This window comes from Ovis aries, chromosome 11 (assembly GCF_016772045.2).
Source record: "Ovis aries strain OAR_USU_Benz2616 breed Rambouillet chromosome 11, ARS-UI_Ramb_v3.0, whole genome shotgun sequence".
In the NCBI taxonomy this organism is placed as follows: Eukaryota; Metazoa; Chordata; class Mammalia; order Artiodactyla; family Bovidae; genus Ovis; species Ovis aries.
This window is the reverse complement of record NC_056064.1, coordinates 45883155-45895163: the sequence shown is the minus strand read 5'-3', so window position 1 is coordinate 45895163 and position 12009 is coordinate 45883155. Positions and strand designations below refer to the sequence as shown.

At 41.4% G+C, this 12009-nt stretch overlaps 1 protein-coding gene across 7 annotated transcripts in view; it reads left to right on the top strand.

The window, feature by feature from the left end:
* Positions 1-12009, top strand: part of KANSL1 (KAT8 regulatory NSL complex subunit 1) — a 167743-nt gene that overhangs the window by 20421 nt on the left and 135313 nt on the right. For 2 of the 7 annotated variants that reach the window (XM_060395744.1, XM_027974368.2), the window contains exon 1: positions 5580-6187. The exons of the other annotated variants lie outside the window; for them this stretch is intronic. The gene's annotated coding sequence lies outside the window, so the exon portion shown is untranslated. Of the gene's footprint in view, positions 1-5579; positions 6188-12009 lie in introns of those variants that run through there. 7 annotated transcript variants of the gene reach the window in all.

Below are 12009 nucleotides of genomic sequence, written 5' to 3'. Positions count from 1 at the left end.
AAAAGGGCATCTCTCTGAAGGACTCATTCTCTGTCTTGAAAAAATGAGAATTTCACTCTATAAATATAATTGTGTTTATTTTAACAAGAGTATATCTGATTTTACTACAGTCTTTGATTAAATCACCACTCCAGCAATGTCTCCTGCCTATTGAGTGGCTTCAGTTACTTCCTAGTCCAGAGCTGTAGGCTCCACAGTGTCCCTGAGAACCCAGTTCAGGCATCCAGGAATCAGTGAATTAAAAAGTAATGTTTCTTTCCAAGAATGGTGTGCCTCTTTATTGGAGGGAACAGGTGTGGTGCGCTGTTTCCGTAATCCCTAGGTTTGCTGCGCCAGCAGAGCAGGACTGCAGAAGTTGCATCTAACTTTAGACTCAGCAACTCACTTAAACTTTTTTTTTTAAATGTCTTTTGCCTTGTACACATGTCGCCCCTTTTCTCTTTGAATATTTTTTTTCTCCTTCTGACTTTGTATCAGGCCCTCCACAACTTGGCTGCTCACAGCTGCCTGTAAGTTCTGCAGGTTTACCTCTATGAATCATTTGGAAAAGAAGCCAGGCAATCTCTTGGTAACTTTGGGGCACGTTCTGACATTTATTATGTGATACAATGTGTTAGGTTCTAGGCAAATTGCTTCATTTGATGTTGGCTCATGTGCAAAATTAGTATATTAAAATACTCCTTTTGTTATGTTTGGTCAACAAACTTCTTTGGTTAATTCTTTGAGAATTTAAGAATGTTCTCTCCTGAAGTTCAAGTAATTAGAATTAAGTAAAATTTACCTAACTAATCAGTTTATTTAATCAGTAATTTTAAAAATTTGTTTAGTTTAACTCCTTGAGAAACTTTATTAAAATATTCTTGTAAAGTTCTGGTTAGACTGCATGTATTAGAAATCGGTGTTTGTGTAGCCACTTTGAAATCTGGTACTGCGGAGGAGAAAACCATCCGTCTTTGATGTTAAGTCTTAACATAGCTGATGGCCTTGGAGAACACGACTTGTTTCTTTAAGTGATACAGTTGCATACATTTGCATTTTAGTACTGTCTTCCTCAATATCCCCCAATAAATTATTTCCTGATTTAGGAGTGTGTTCAGGGTTAACCTGCAACTTTAGTTACTGTTCTCATTCCATGGACTGTTCCCAACTCCATGGACTGTAACCTGGTGGGCTCCTCCATCCGTGGAATTTTCCAGGCAAGAATACTGGAGTGGATTGCCATTTCCTTCTCCAGGGCATCTTCCCTGCGTCGACCCAGGGATCAAACCTGCATCTCCCACACTGTAGGCAGACTCTTTACTGTCTGAGCCACCAGGGAAGCCACTGTTCTCATTACTAATGGTTAAATCATGAGGCTGCCTATGATTAGTATTTGTTCTCAATGAGTTATCGGATCACTTCTGTGGTGAGATGGTAAGATAATATCTTTGTGTAGATTCCAGAGTCTATATCTTTACTATGAGGAAGAAAATTATCTTGTTTTTAGATGGGATTGAAAGTAAGGAATACCATGCATTCTTATAATACTTTGTCACTGACAGGTTTTTCAAATGCCTTAAGTTGCTTAATCTTACTGCAAATTTGTTGCTATTGGGCTGAGTACATAAGAGTATATGATATTCTGGATTAGCTGAGACCTTCATTTAATGAAAACAATCTTTGAGCTCTATAGTCGTTGTAATTAATGTGAGGATTTTCTCTTACTTCCTTTGGCCAAATCTTGATACTTGTCAAACTGAACTGGTAGCATTGTTCAGGTTTACCTGCATCATGCTTGCCCTTCTTATTCGCCAGTTGGTGAGTAGCATGTTTCCAGTGGGAAGCTATAATTCTGGAATGCAGGTGATGTGGTGGGGAAAGTGAGAATTGGAGGCTGACGCATGGTTTCCAGTCTGTGTTCCAGCTTTGGCTTTGGGCAGTCTCCTTGCTATTTTTTCTTGGCTTTCTGATAATAAAATCTGGAGGTTGAACTAGATAGCCTTCCAAATTCCTTTTGATATCCCAAATTCTTAAAATTTCCCAGTTTTGGTTCAGTTTATCCTGGCTTTCTACTTAATATTTAGCTTGCTGAATATTAACATGAGAGCATGCACCAATTTCAGTTTAAAGATGTTTCTTTCATGATATAATTTTAATATTTTAAATAGTTTGATATGTTCATTTCTTTGATTATCTGGACTAGGTTCCTGGGATGCAATGGCAAATAACAGAAATTTTAGGCTTTAGTTAAGGACTGTCTCCTGAATTATTTTAATAACTGCTTTTTTTTTTTTTAAGTACAAAACAAAATAATCCCTTGTCCTTTGAGATTAGTTTGCCATTTGAAATACTGAATTTTAAAGCAGTGTATTTTAATTTTGGCTGTGCTGGGCCTTCGTTGCTGTGCGTGGGCTCTCTAACTGTGGCCCGTGGGGGGTGCTCTTCAGTGTGGTGCATGGGCATCTTGTTGCGGTGGCTTCTCTTTTTGCAGTGCACAGGCTCTAGGGCACTTGGGCTTCAGTAGTTGTGGTGCATGGGCTTAGTTGCTTGATGACATACGGAATTTCCGCAAAGCAGGGATTGAACCTGTGTCCCCTGTATTGGCAGGTGGATTCTTAACCACTGGACCACCAGGGAAGTCTGGGAATTCCTTTATTACTGTTTTCTTGAAGGGAAGATAAGTTAGAGGTGGATTGAAGGAGAGGAATGAACAAGGATTGGTGGTGAGGAGGGATGGTCCTTTTTTACATGGCAGAAATAACACATAGATAAAGAATGGATGGGTAAGGAGTTGTATATAAGAGGGAAGTTATGTAAAATATATAAAGTATTATAATACAAATACTCTAAAATATGAGAAAGTTATAATTATGTTTTTGACTTTAGGTATAGGCAACCTAGTGCAAATTGGTGTAATATGTTTGTTGTTACATTGGTCTCATGTAGCTGGAAGTCCAGTAGTCTTGCAAATGTCGGGATTGTTCAATATAATCATTTAATGCTGTCACCAAGAACCAGGGTTCTAGCCAACTCTCCATTCTGCGCTCTTTGATGTTGGTGGCATCTTCAGTCTTGATGTAAGGTGACTGGAGTGGTTTGAAGTGTCATGTTCAGCATTACCTGAAGAGGGGCTGTTTCTTCCTCCTCTCATTTTAGGATGGAAGCAGCTTTTCTCACAATTCTGTATTCCAGTGGGCTTCCACTCATCCCATTGGCCAGGATTACATTTCTTGCCCATTGCCAACCAATCTCTGGTAAAGAGAATGGGTTAAAACTAATTTCACTGAGATAGAGTGGATATTGGAGGAGAGCCAACCACAATGAGTATTTCAAGAATGATTTGAAAAATGAGTAGAATATGTGTGTGTGTTTAATCAGTCTTGACATCCACTGTGTTTTGGGGGGAAATTTAAAAATATATATATTTATCTAAGATTTTTCTGTCTGTAGTGGCTTGCCTTTGAATTTCCCTATTTGTAAAAATTGGTGTCTGAGCAGAAAGACATCTGATTTGAGAAAATGTAAAAAAACTGACTTAAGTGCCATAAACACTTAAACAGGCTTACTCTTGGGCTAAGCAATGAGAGAAGGGGAAAGTGGGAATTTATTTTTACCCAAAATGCATGTTTAAAAATTAGCATTTCCACTTTTTTGTTAATCATCAAAAAGAATCTATTTTATAAGCTTGGTTATTTGGAGGCCTAATTAAATCTGATACTTGAGTTTTTAGAATGGAAGCAACAGTAATATGATTTTGTGGTGGGTATCTTTGAACATATTTAAGTATACACTGCAGAGGGCTATGCCTTATTTGGTATTTTTCATTTGCTCATTTAGATTTCAGAATCCTCAGATTAGGGCTCTAGTTCGCCATCTATTGGTTTTAGAATTGTGTTTAACACCTTTTGCTGTATTTTCTGGAATTACATGTATGCAGAGATATGTGTGTATACATTAAAAAAAAAAATTAACCCACCTCTCCACTTCCTGGGATTGTAAATTAAAAAGACTAGGCTAGGATCTTTTTCGGAGGTATATACAGATATGTATACATTAAAAAAAATTCTTTGTGTAATTTGACCCTGCAACTTTCTTTTGGTATTTAAGAACCATGACTATGATTGAGTGTGATTTTAAGGGTACAGATTGGAACTCAGGGAAATTTAGGTGTAGATGCTGTAGGAGCTGGTGTTGGAGTAACTTTGTGGGAGGATAAACTATCAGGCTGTTTTTTGACTAACAGAAGTGACACATACCACCGGATATTGGTTCTGGTAAGCCACAAAACAGTACTGAGCATTTCTCATCTTCCTTTTTGGTAGCAGAGCATACCTTTCTCATCTGCTGCATTTGACGATTTAATTGTTGGAAACATTTTTTTTGTTGTTGTTCTGTCATTTAAAGTAATACCAGAGTTCCTTTAAGTCTCTAAGTACTGGAGTTATCTTTTGGCAACTTTTTCTTTAAAGGGTAGTGGCTTATAGTGTGTGTAAATGTGACACTTTGCATTGTATTGCTACATTTTTTTAATCTAGAAAAAGTTCCGTTATTTTAAGGCCCTATTTTGGAAAAGGACTAAAATACCGTACTGACAAACTGGTCATGAGAAATTATAAAGTGCCACCACTTTAAACCAAGTGGAAGTTTGCTTTTTGTTCTGAGATTTGGGTTTCTCTATGGAGCTCTTTGTTAAACTTTTAGCATAGCACTGAACTTCCTTTTGGTGGAGACAGGAAGCATAAATACTCATTGTGTAATGCCATTTGCCTGCCTTGGTAAATCTGCCAAGCCATGACACCCAAAACCAGACGCGTGCTTCTTAGCGAAAACTACAGTTCCCAGCGGGCCCGGCGCTGGTGGGCCATCACTTCCCCTTCTCGCTCCGGGCTGGCCCTTCCCGGGCTGGTCCGGCGCGGGCTCCAGCTCGCGCCTGCGCAATGAGAACGTGCGCTATTTTTTTTTTTTTTTTTTTTTTAACCCCGGCGGCTGCGGATCGCGGCGCCGGGGCTAGTGCCCAGGCGTGCTGCAGTGTAGGGAGGCAGACTGCTAGGACAAAGGGCGGCGGGAAGCGCTTCACCAGTCAGGGAGCTCCCCACCCTGCTCAGCGCACGTTTAGCCCTAGAATAGTGTGGTGCCCAAGACATGAGCCTATTTACTACTCAGTACAAACAGTTCTTGGCTCACGTCCTCTTGCTCTGTCGCGTCAGCCTTCCTTGCCCCTCAGCCGGCGCGCGGCCCCGCCAGCCCCAGCGCGGAGGGAATGTGACGGCATCAGTGCCTCAGGTTAGCCTCACCCCGGCCAGAGCGAAGGCCCGCTCCCGCCTGCCGCAGTGCCGCGTGCCGCAGCCGCATGTCTGGGAGCGGCGGGGTCCCGGCGCCGCGGCCTCCGCAGCTGGAGGCGCAGGAACAGCGGCCGCGGCGAGGAGCCATGACTGAGGCGGCGGCGGCCGCGCCTCCTGGCGGCTCGCGGGGGCGGCGCGGCGGGCGCCCCCTGGCGGCGCGCCGGGGCGGAGCGGGCCTTCGCCGCCGCAGCCGCAGCCGGCGGAGGCGCTGCTGTCCCTCCTCCCCGTGTCCCCGGCGCTCGCCCGCTCGCTCGCTCCATTCTCCCTCCGCTTCAGATTAAAGGGGGGGAGGGAAAAGAAGCTCGGCCGCCATTTTCCCAGTGCCGCCGCCACCGCCGCCACCGTTCGCCGAGCCGGCGGGAGAACCGAGCACCGTAGCGAAGCCGACTCGTCTCGCCGCGGCGGTGCGGGGGGCGGCCGGAGCGCGCTCCCCGGCCGGGAAGAGGCGTCCGGGGGCGGCGGCCGGGGTGCGGGCTCGGGCTGCAGACGGCGGCGCTTGTTTGTGCGGGGCGGGGGGGCGGCTTCACCCTTTGCCCCCGCCCGCCAGTCCTCCCGGCCGGGCTGTGGTCCCCGGCCGTGCCCAGGCCCCGCCGGAGCCGAGGAAGGCCGGAGAAAGGGCCCGAAAGAGAAGAAAAAGCGGCCGCTCCCCGCCGCCGCCTTCCCCTCCCCCTCCGCCTCGCCCCCCCGCCCGGAAAGTCAGGGCGGCTCCGGGCGCCGGGGGGGAGGAGAGCGGCGGGCCCCGGCCGGAGCCGCCGCCGCGCGCCCCCGCCCGCCGCCGGCCCTCGGCGCCCAGGCCGGGGGCTGTTTGCAAACTGCGCCCATTTTGTGGGGCTGAATCCGCCCGGGCAACGCTCTTCCATCACGTGGTAGGTGCTGGTGCTGCTGCTCCTCTCCTCCTCCTCCTCCCGCTGCCCTTTCTCCTTCTCCTCGCTCTCCCTGTGGCTCCCATTTCTCCCTCTCTTTGTTAGTTGTAACTGGAAAGGCAGGGCAGGGCAGGAAAAATCCCCGGAACTTTAAATGGCCTCTCCGGGCTTCCCCGCTGCGGGTCCGGGGCTGGGAGTCGCCCCAAGGGCGGGGGTGTGCGGGGGCCCTTCCCCACCAGCTGCCGCCTCGTTCGCCAGCTTTTCCTTTGGCGTTCTATTTAAAAATGCGGCCTTAAGAACACGATTTATTCCGGTTAAAAAAAACAAACAAACAAAAAAAACAAACGAACTCTCGGTCTCGCCTTGAACTTCTCTTGACTGCAAAAGGCCTTTCTCTGATCGAAACACACATCTTGCGCCTTTCACGGTGTGTATCACAACTCTGATTGTTTAGTGGAATGGTTATTTGTTTCATTTATTTATTGTTTTTGTTGCCTGTAAATTGAGGTCACTTATGTTTTCCGATCTAGACTCCTTCAGGCGGACGTGTTTTTTTTTTTTTTTAAACTAAAGAGGAAGAGACAGTTATTTGCTTTTAAGTGAGTTTGGGGGGCCTGTTTTCCGGCTGACGGTCTTTTGATTCTCAGCAAATAGTTTGATTGTTTTCCATAGGATAACCAGCCCTACCCGCATGTTTTACTTAAAAATTCTATTGTTTTCCGTTGACGGGATCCCAGTGTGGTTTTTTGGAGAAACACGTTACTTAACTATTGCTTATTGATTGCCTCAGGGGAGAAGGGGTGACATGATGGCGCCACTTTAAATTGCTCTCTTTCCTCCTCCTCGGTTTTTCCCCCCCTTTATTCTGGAGGTCACTGGAGCAGTTTTCGTGACCTATTAATAAACTACTTGAGAGCGTTAACAATACAACTAGTCGGGCAAGAGTTTGGTTACCTTAAGGGTCGGGAGACTCAAATCCTGAGGTCCTCAAAGTTCCGAGAAACCTTCCTAGTCCTGCCTCGCCTTCCTCACCTCCATTCACAATCCTGGTGTTGCCATCTCCTTTGTCACGTGGCTAGCAATCATTGTGTTTTTTTGTTTGTTTTGTGGTCTGTGTTTATATTTTTAAATTGTAGCCCAGAAGAACCTGCCCCCTCCCCATTAGAAAGATCAAAACGTTTTAGTTTTTTTAGTTTTGCAGTTGGATAACATTTAAAATAAACGATAAAATTACATAATCTTTGCCTTGCATAATCATGATATAGTTATACATTGTTACTGAACTTTTCTTTTCTAAAGCACTTTCAAGTATGAAAAGTAGAGCATTGGAATATGTTTTCCATGGCTCAGAATAGCCTGTAGTATTTTCCCTGCTTTTTGGGTCGTTTAAAGTAACCACTATTTACAAGGGTTTAAGTGGGTGTGTTTCCCCTCCCCCCTTCTTTAGGCTATACTTGGTTCCTTTTCTAGTGTACTGTCTGACCAATTTAGAAATTTTCAGTTGTCTATAGGCGTGTCATTTAAAGCTATTTTTCTTTTCTTATAACGATAGTGAACACTTTTGAGTAATAATTTGTTTTCTAACTAAAGATATTTTATTACGTTTCTGTTGCGGTTTTGATCCCGAGTATTTTTAGTGTTAATCTATAGATTTAGAAGAATGTTCTATTATCTGTTTTTTCGTGTCAGTTTTCCTAGTAGTTGGGTAAATTCCTATTATATAAAATACCAAATACATTTCTCTGTTGTCTCTACAGAGGTTACTAACCACTTTCTCAATTTGAAAAAAAGATCTGTCCTGAATTTAAAAACATTTCAAAAACTAAATATGAAATGTAGTGGGTCTTAAGTGTACACTGATTGGTCTCCTCTAGCATGTATATATTTTATGGTTTTGGGCCATTTTCTTCGCTGACAGTTACATCATGTCATGTGATATGTGCAGTGTGATGTGTAGTCCTAAAAATAAGGCAAGGTAAAAATGCTCATCCCTTGGGAATTTTAAAAATGTATTATAAATGTGAGATAACTGTCCTCAGTCATGGAATTCTGATTTTGATTTCCTCTAGGTTTATCCAATAAAGTCTGCAATTCCTTTGACCTTTAGCATATTTGATATATTTGTTAGCGATCTCATGATTTGAGGTGGTTCAGTTTTTAATTTTCAAGTGTGCACCACTTGGAGGGAAACAGATGTGACAAAGATTCTTACTGTCTGTATTATGGTGAAAATGATTGGTCTCTTGAGGACTGCCGTATTTAAGTATATACTTAATAAGTACTTTTAGTTTATGTCTGTGGGCAGTGAAAAGAGTGATCAGTTAAGTATTGGGAGAGTCTTGAGGTATGGTGGGGTTTTTGGCTCTTTCACCTTTGTGAATCCATTTAAGTGAAGTATTTAGAAGTGTTCCGGCATCTTTCCTGAAAGCCTTATTCAGAATTTTAGCATTTGAGTTTTGTGCTTTACAGCAGGTGAGATGTTCAATCTTTGTATGATTTTCTTCCTGCCTACACATGTTGTTTCTATGGTTAAACCTGCAGAGCACACTTTCATTGTTAGATGACTTATCATTATCCTGTTGAGGAAAATTCTGGAAGCTAGAAAATGAGTATACCTTAGTTCACTTTTGAACTTTTATCAAGGTGAGAAGAAGGGAAAACAACTCTCTTTTTTTTCTTCTTCAAATACTGCCAGTACCCTTCCATTTCTAGTCATGCTACATTGTAGCTAGTGTCTGTACCTCCTCTGGATTGTATAGACTGACCACAGATTTTAATTGTATTTTCAAGTGAATTACAGCTGATAGATTTGTTCTGTTTGATACAACCTAACTCCTAATCTTTAAACATGGGGCCATTTTTGTTGATGAAGCTGATTTGAGAAGTTACTTTAGTATTGAGTGGTTCTAGTTAAAGGAACTTTTCTGAGTAAAGCTTAGTTACCCTGTTGTAGTACTAGAAAAGCAATTTTTAAAATTCTGTGAAAAAACATACTAATCCATATTCAGTTTTCAAAATAATCATTGAAAATTGTGTGTTTAAAGAGTAATGCTTATTCCTCTTATATTTGAGAGGGGTGTTCAGTAGGGGTTATTATTTTTCTTCTTGGTGAAGTCATTAGATACAGAAATTAAGTGATTTCCTTCCTGGAGAGAGAGGGAATTTTTTTTTTTTTTGAGAAAAAAAAATTATTTTTTCTTTTTTTTTTTTTAACCTTCAACATCTTTCCATTGCCTTGAATTTGGAAAGGAAGGACTAGTGCAGACTGAGTATGTGGTTCATCTTCAGTTGATTGGGCCAGAGCAAATCTTACTATTGAGTGGTTTCGTTAGTTTTAAAGCACTTTTTCTTTGCCGCCTTTTTCTAAGTAAGTTTTTGCCTTTTGTTTAGACAGTTCTAGGTCTCCGGAAGCATGTTTTATATTAGGGCTCTTTTACTTGATCACTTTATGAAAAAGTATAGGTGCAGGTGTCTCAAATAAAACGGCCCAAACACCTGGCCTGCAAAGAGTACTTGGATCATGTCCTTTCCCTAAAATAAGACTTTTAACTATTTCTTGGAAATCTGTATTAAGACTGGTTTTTGAGTCTTCACGTTGCTTCTGAAGATGTGTATTTAAATTGTAGTTTCCATCAAAATAAATTGCATGTTAGCCTCTGGGCATAGTAAAAGTTGCATAGAAATATTCCTGCCAGAATGTAATAATTCATGACACAAAGCGAGACTTATCAGTACTTGCCATTCCTTGAAATGTGAGATCAAAACTCAGTGAATCACAGTAATGGTTAAAAAAGACAGTATGAATGTAAAAGACAAATATTCCACTGTGTTAGAGGTCACCAGCATTTGAAGGCCACAAGAAGACAGCAAGTGGTGTCTTTGGGTGTCACTTGCATATTGTGGAGAGAATTGTGGGTCATAGGAAAAGATCAGTATATATGGATGGAAGGGTCACTGTTACTAGTTCAGTTATCATTTGTTCCCGTGTTATGGTGTGTTGCCAGTCTTTTAGGATGTAGGGTAAAATGTAGGAGAAAATGAGTCGATAGGTTTGATTTATCAAAAAGCCCGGATTCCAAAAAGACTGAAATAGATGTGTTTTTTTGGTTTGCGTGGTAAGCTTTTGTTGTCTTTCATCAAATGAAGGTAAAGCAAAAATGGAGGGTGTGAGGAAACTGTCTTCAAAGTAGAGAGTGCAGTTCATGTTTATGGATAAGAAACAAATTTGAGTAGTCTGAAAGAGAAACTTAAAGATTGTGTATGAAGATTTTAAACATTACATCAAGAAGCCCTTCAAGGTAGACACCTTTTAGATTCTTGTCTCCCATGGGTAGTGGTGTCTGGGAACTGACAGCTGCTTAATACATGTTAGTTCTTACCTTCTGTAAGGCTTGCTTTTCTAAGCTTTTCGGCTAGCTCTATACAGTTTTAACATTGGAAGGCCCTAGCCCCCACGGAATTACTTAACTTTGTGTTTTATTGTTGTTGATTGTAAACTTACCTTTTTTTCCCCTCTAGTTCTAACTTTTTAAAAATTACAATTTCTCCCCAAGCTTTAAGAGTGAGGGAAGTATAAGGCAGAGGTAAATTCAGCGCAGTTTTATCTAAATGTTATCAAAAACTTTGGTTCTTGTTACTTGAACCAGGAATCCCAAATGAGATCTCACTCTGAATTTTAAGTACAGCAGATTCTGCCCTTGTTTGGAAAAAGTTGCTTAAGTGGCATCAAACTTAATGGAGTCCCTCACCTTTTAATTTCTTTGCAAAAAGGGAGCAGCTTAAGGTCAGATCTGGTTAAATTCAGTTGGAGGGGAAGTGTTGAATAAAAAAGATGAATCACAATTTTGTTGTTAGAGTATTAAATGAAAAATTGCTAAAAACTGATATCTAGGCTTTCATTTGCTATTTGGCCTTTGTGACTGCTTATTAGCACCTCCACTGGAGGGTGTGAAGGGATAGAGGTGAAAAGCTAATTAGTTTAGCTTTTGCTGTTTGGTAGCATAGAGGCTTTGTAGAAATAGTGGTCTGATAAGTTGAACTGTCAGGAAATTTCATTAAACTGTTCATAGGTTACCATGGAGCACTGAGGATGTTTGAAGAGCTTACCATATTTTAAAAGATACTGGATTGCTGTTTTTCAGGGTTTGTGTGTGTGTGTTTTTCAGTTAATCTTTAATTCAGTATTCTGAAGGGATAGGGTCGATTTCACTGAGATCTCTGGAGTTGGGTCAGGGACCTTCCCCTCACCCCAACACCCTAAGAAGAATGTATTTGCTTTTGAATTGCTTGGACCCTTTGAGAAATCTTCGATTTTAGTTGTTTTTGTTTTTGTTTTTTTCAGAAACACTTGTATTATTACAGTTGTTAGAGATGAGAGAAAAGTCCATTTTTCCTTCTTTGCCTTTTGTGAACTAGACTGGTAGGAAGTGAATTCAGTGATAAGTAAACACAAATGTGATCTTACCTGTTTTGTAGCTTGGTCTTTTTTTTTTTTTCCACTTAGTTATATATCAGATTTTTCACGTCAACATAAAGTTTTTTTTTAATAACTTCATAATATTCTATTGTATCTTTTTAAGTTTGCTCTCTCTCTCTCTTTTTTTTTTTGTATTACAGTTCTTCAGTAAAAGAATTGTGCATATATTCTTAGGTATCTGTGAGAATATTTCTGTTGAGTAGGTTCCTAGAAGTGCAGTTACTAGGTAAAAGTTTGAGTAGTTTCATTTAAAATTTTGAGAATGCCTTCAAAGGCTTATGTAGCCAAATTTAATAGTTTAAAAGTATACTTAAAAGTTTGTCAGTCTGAGTGCATGTGCTTGGCAGTG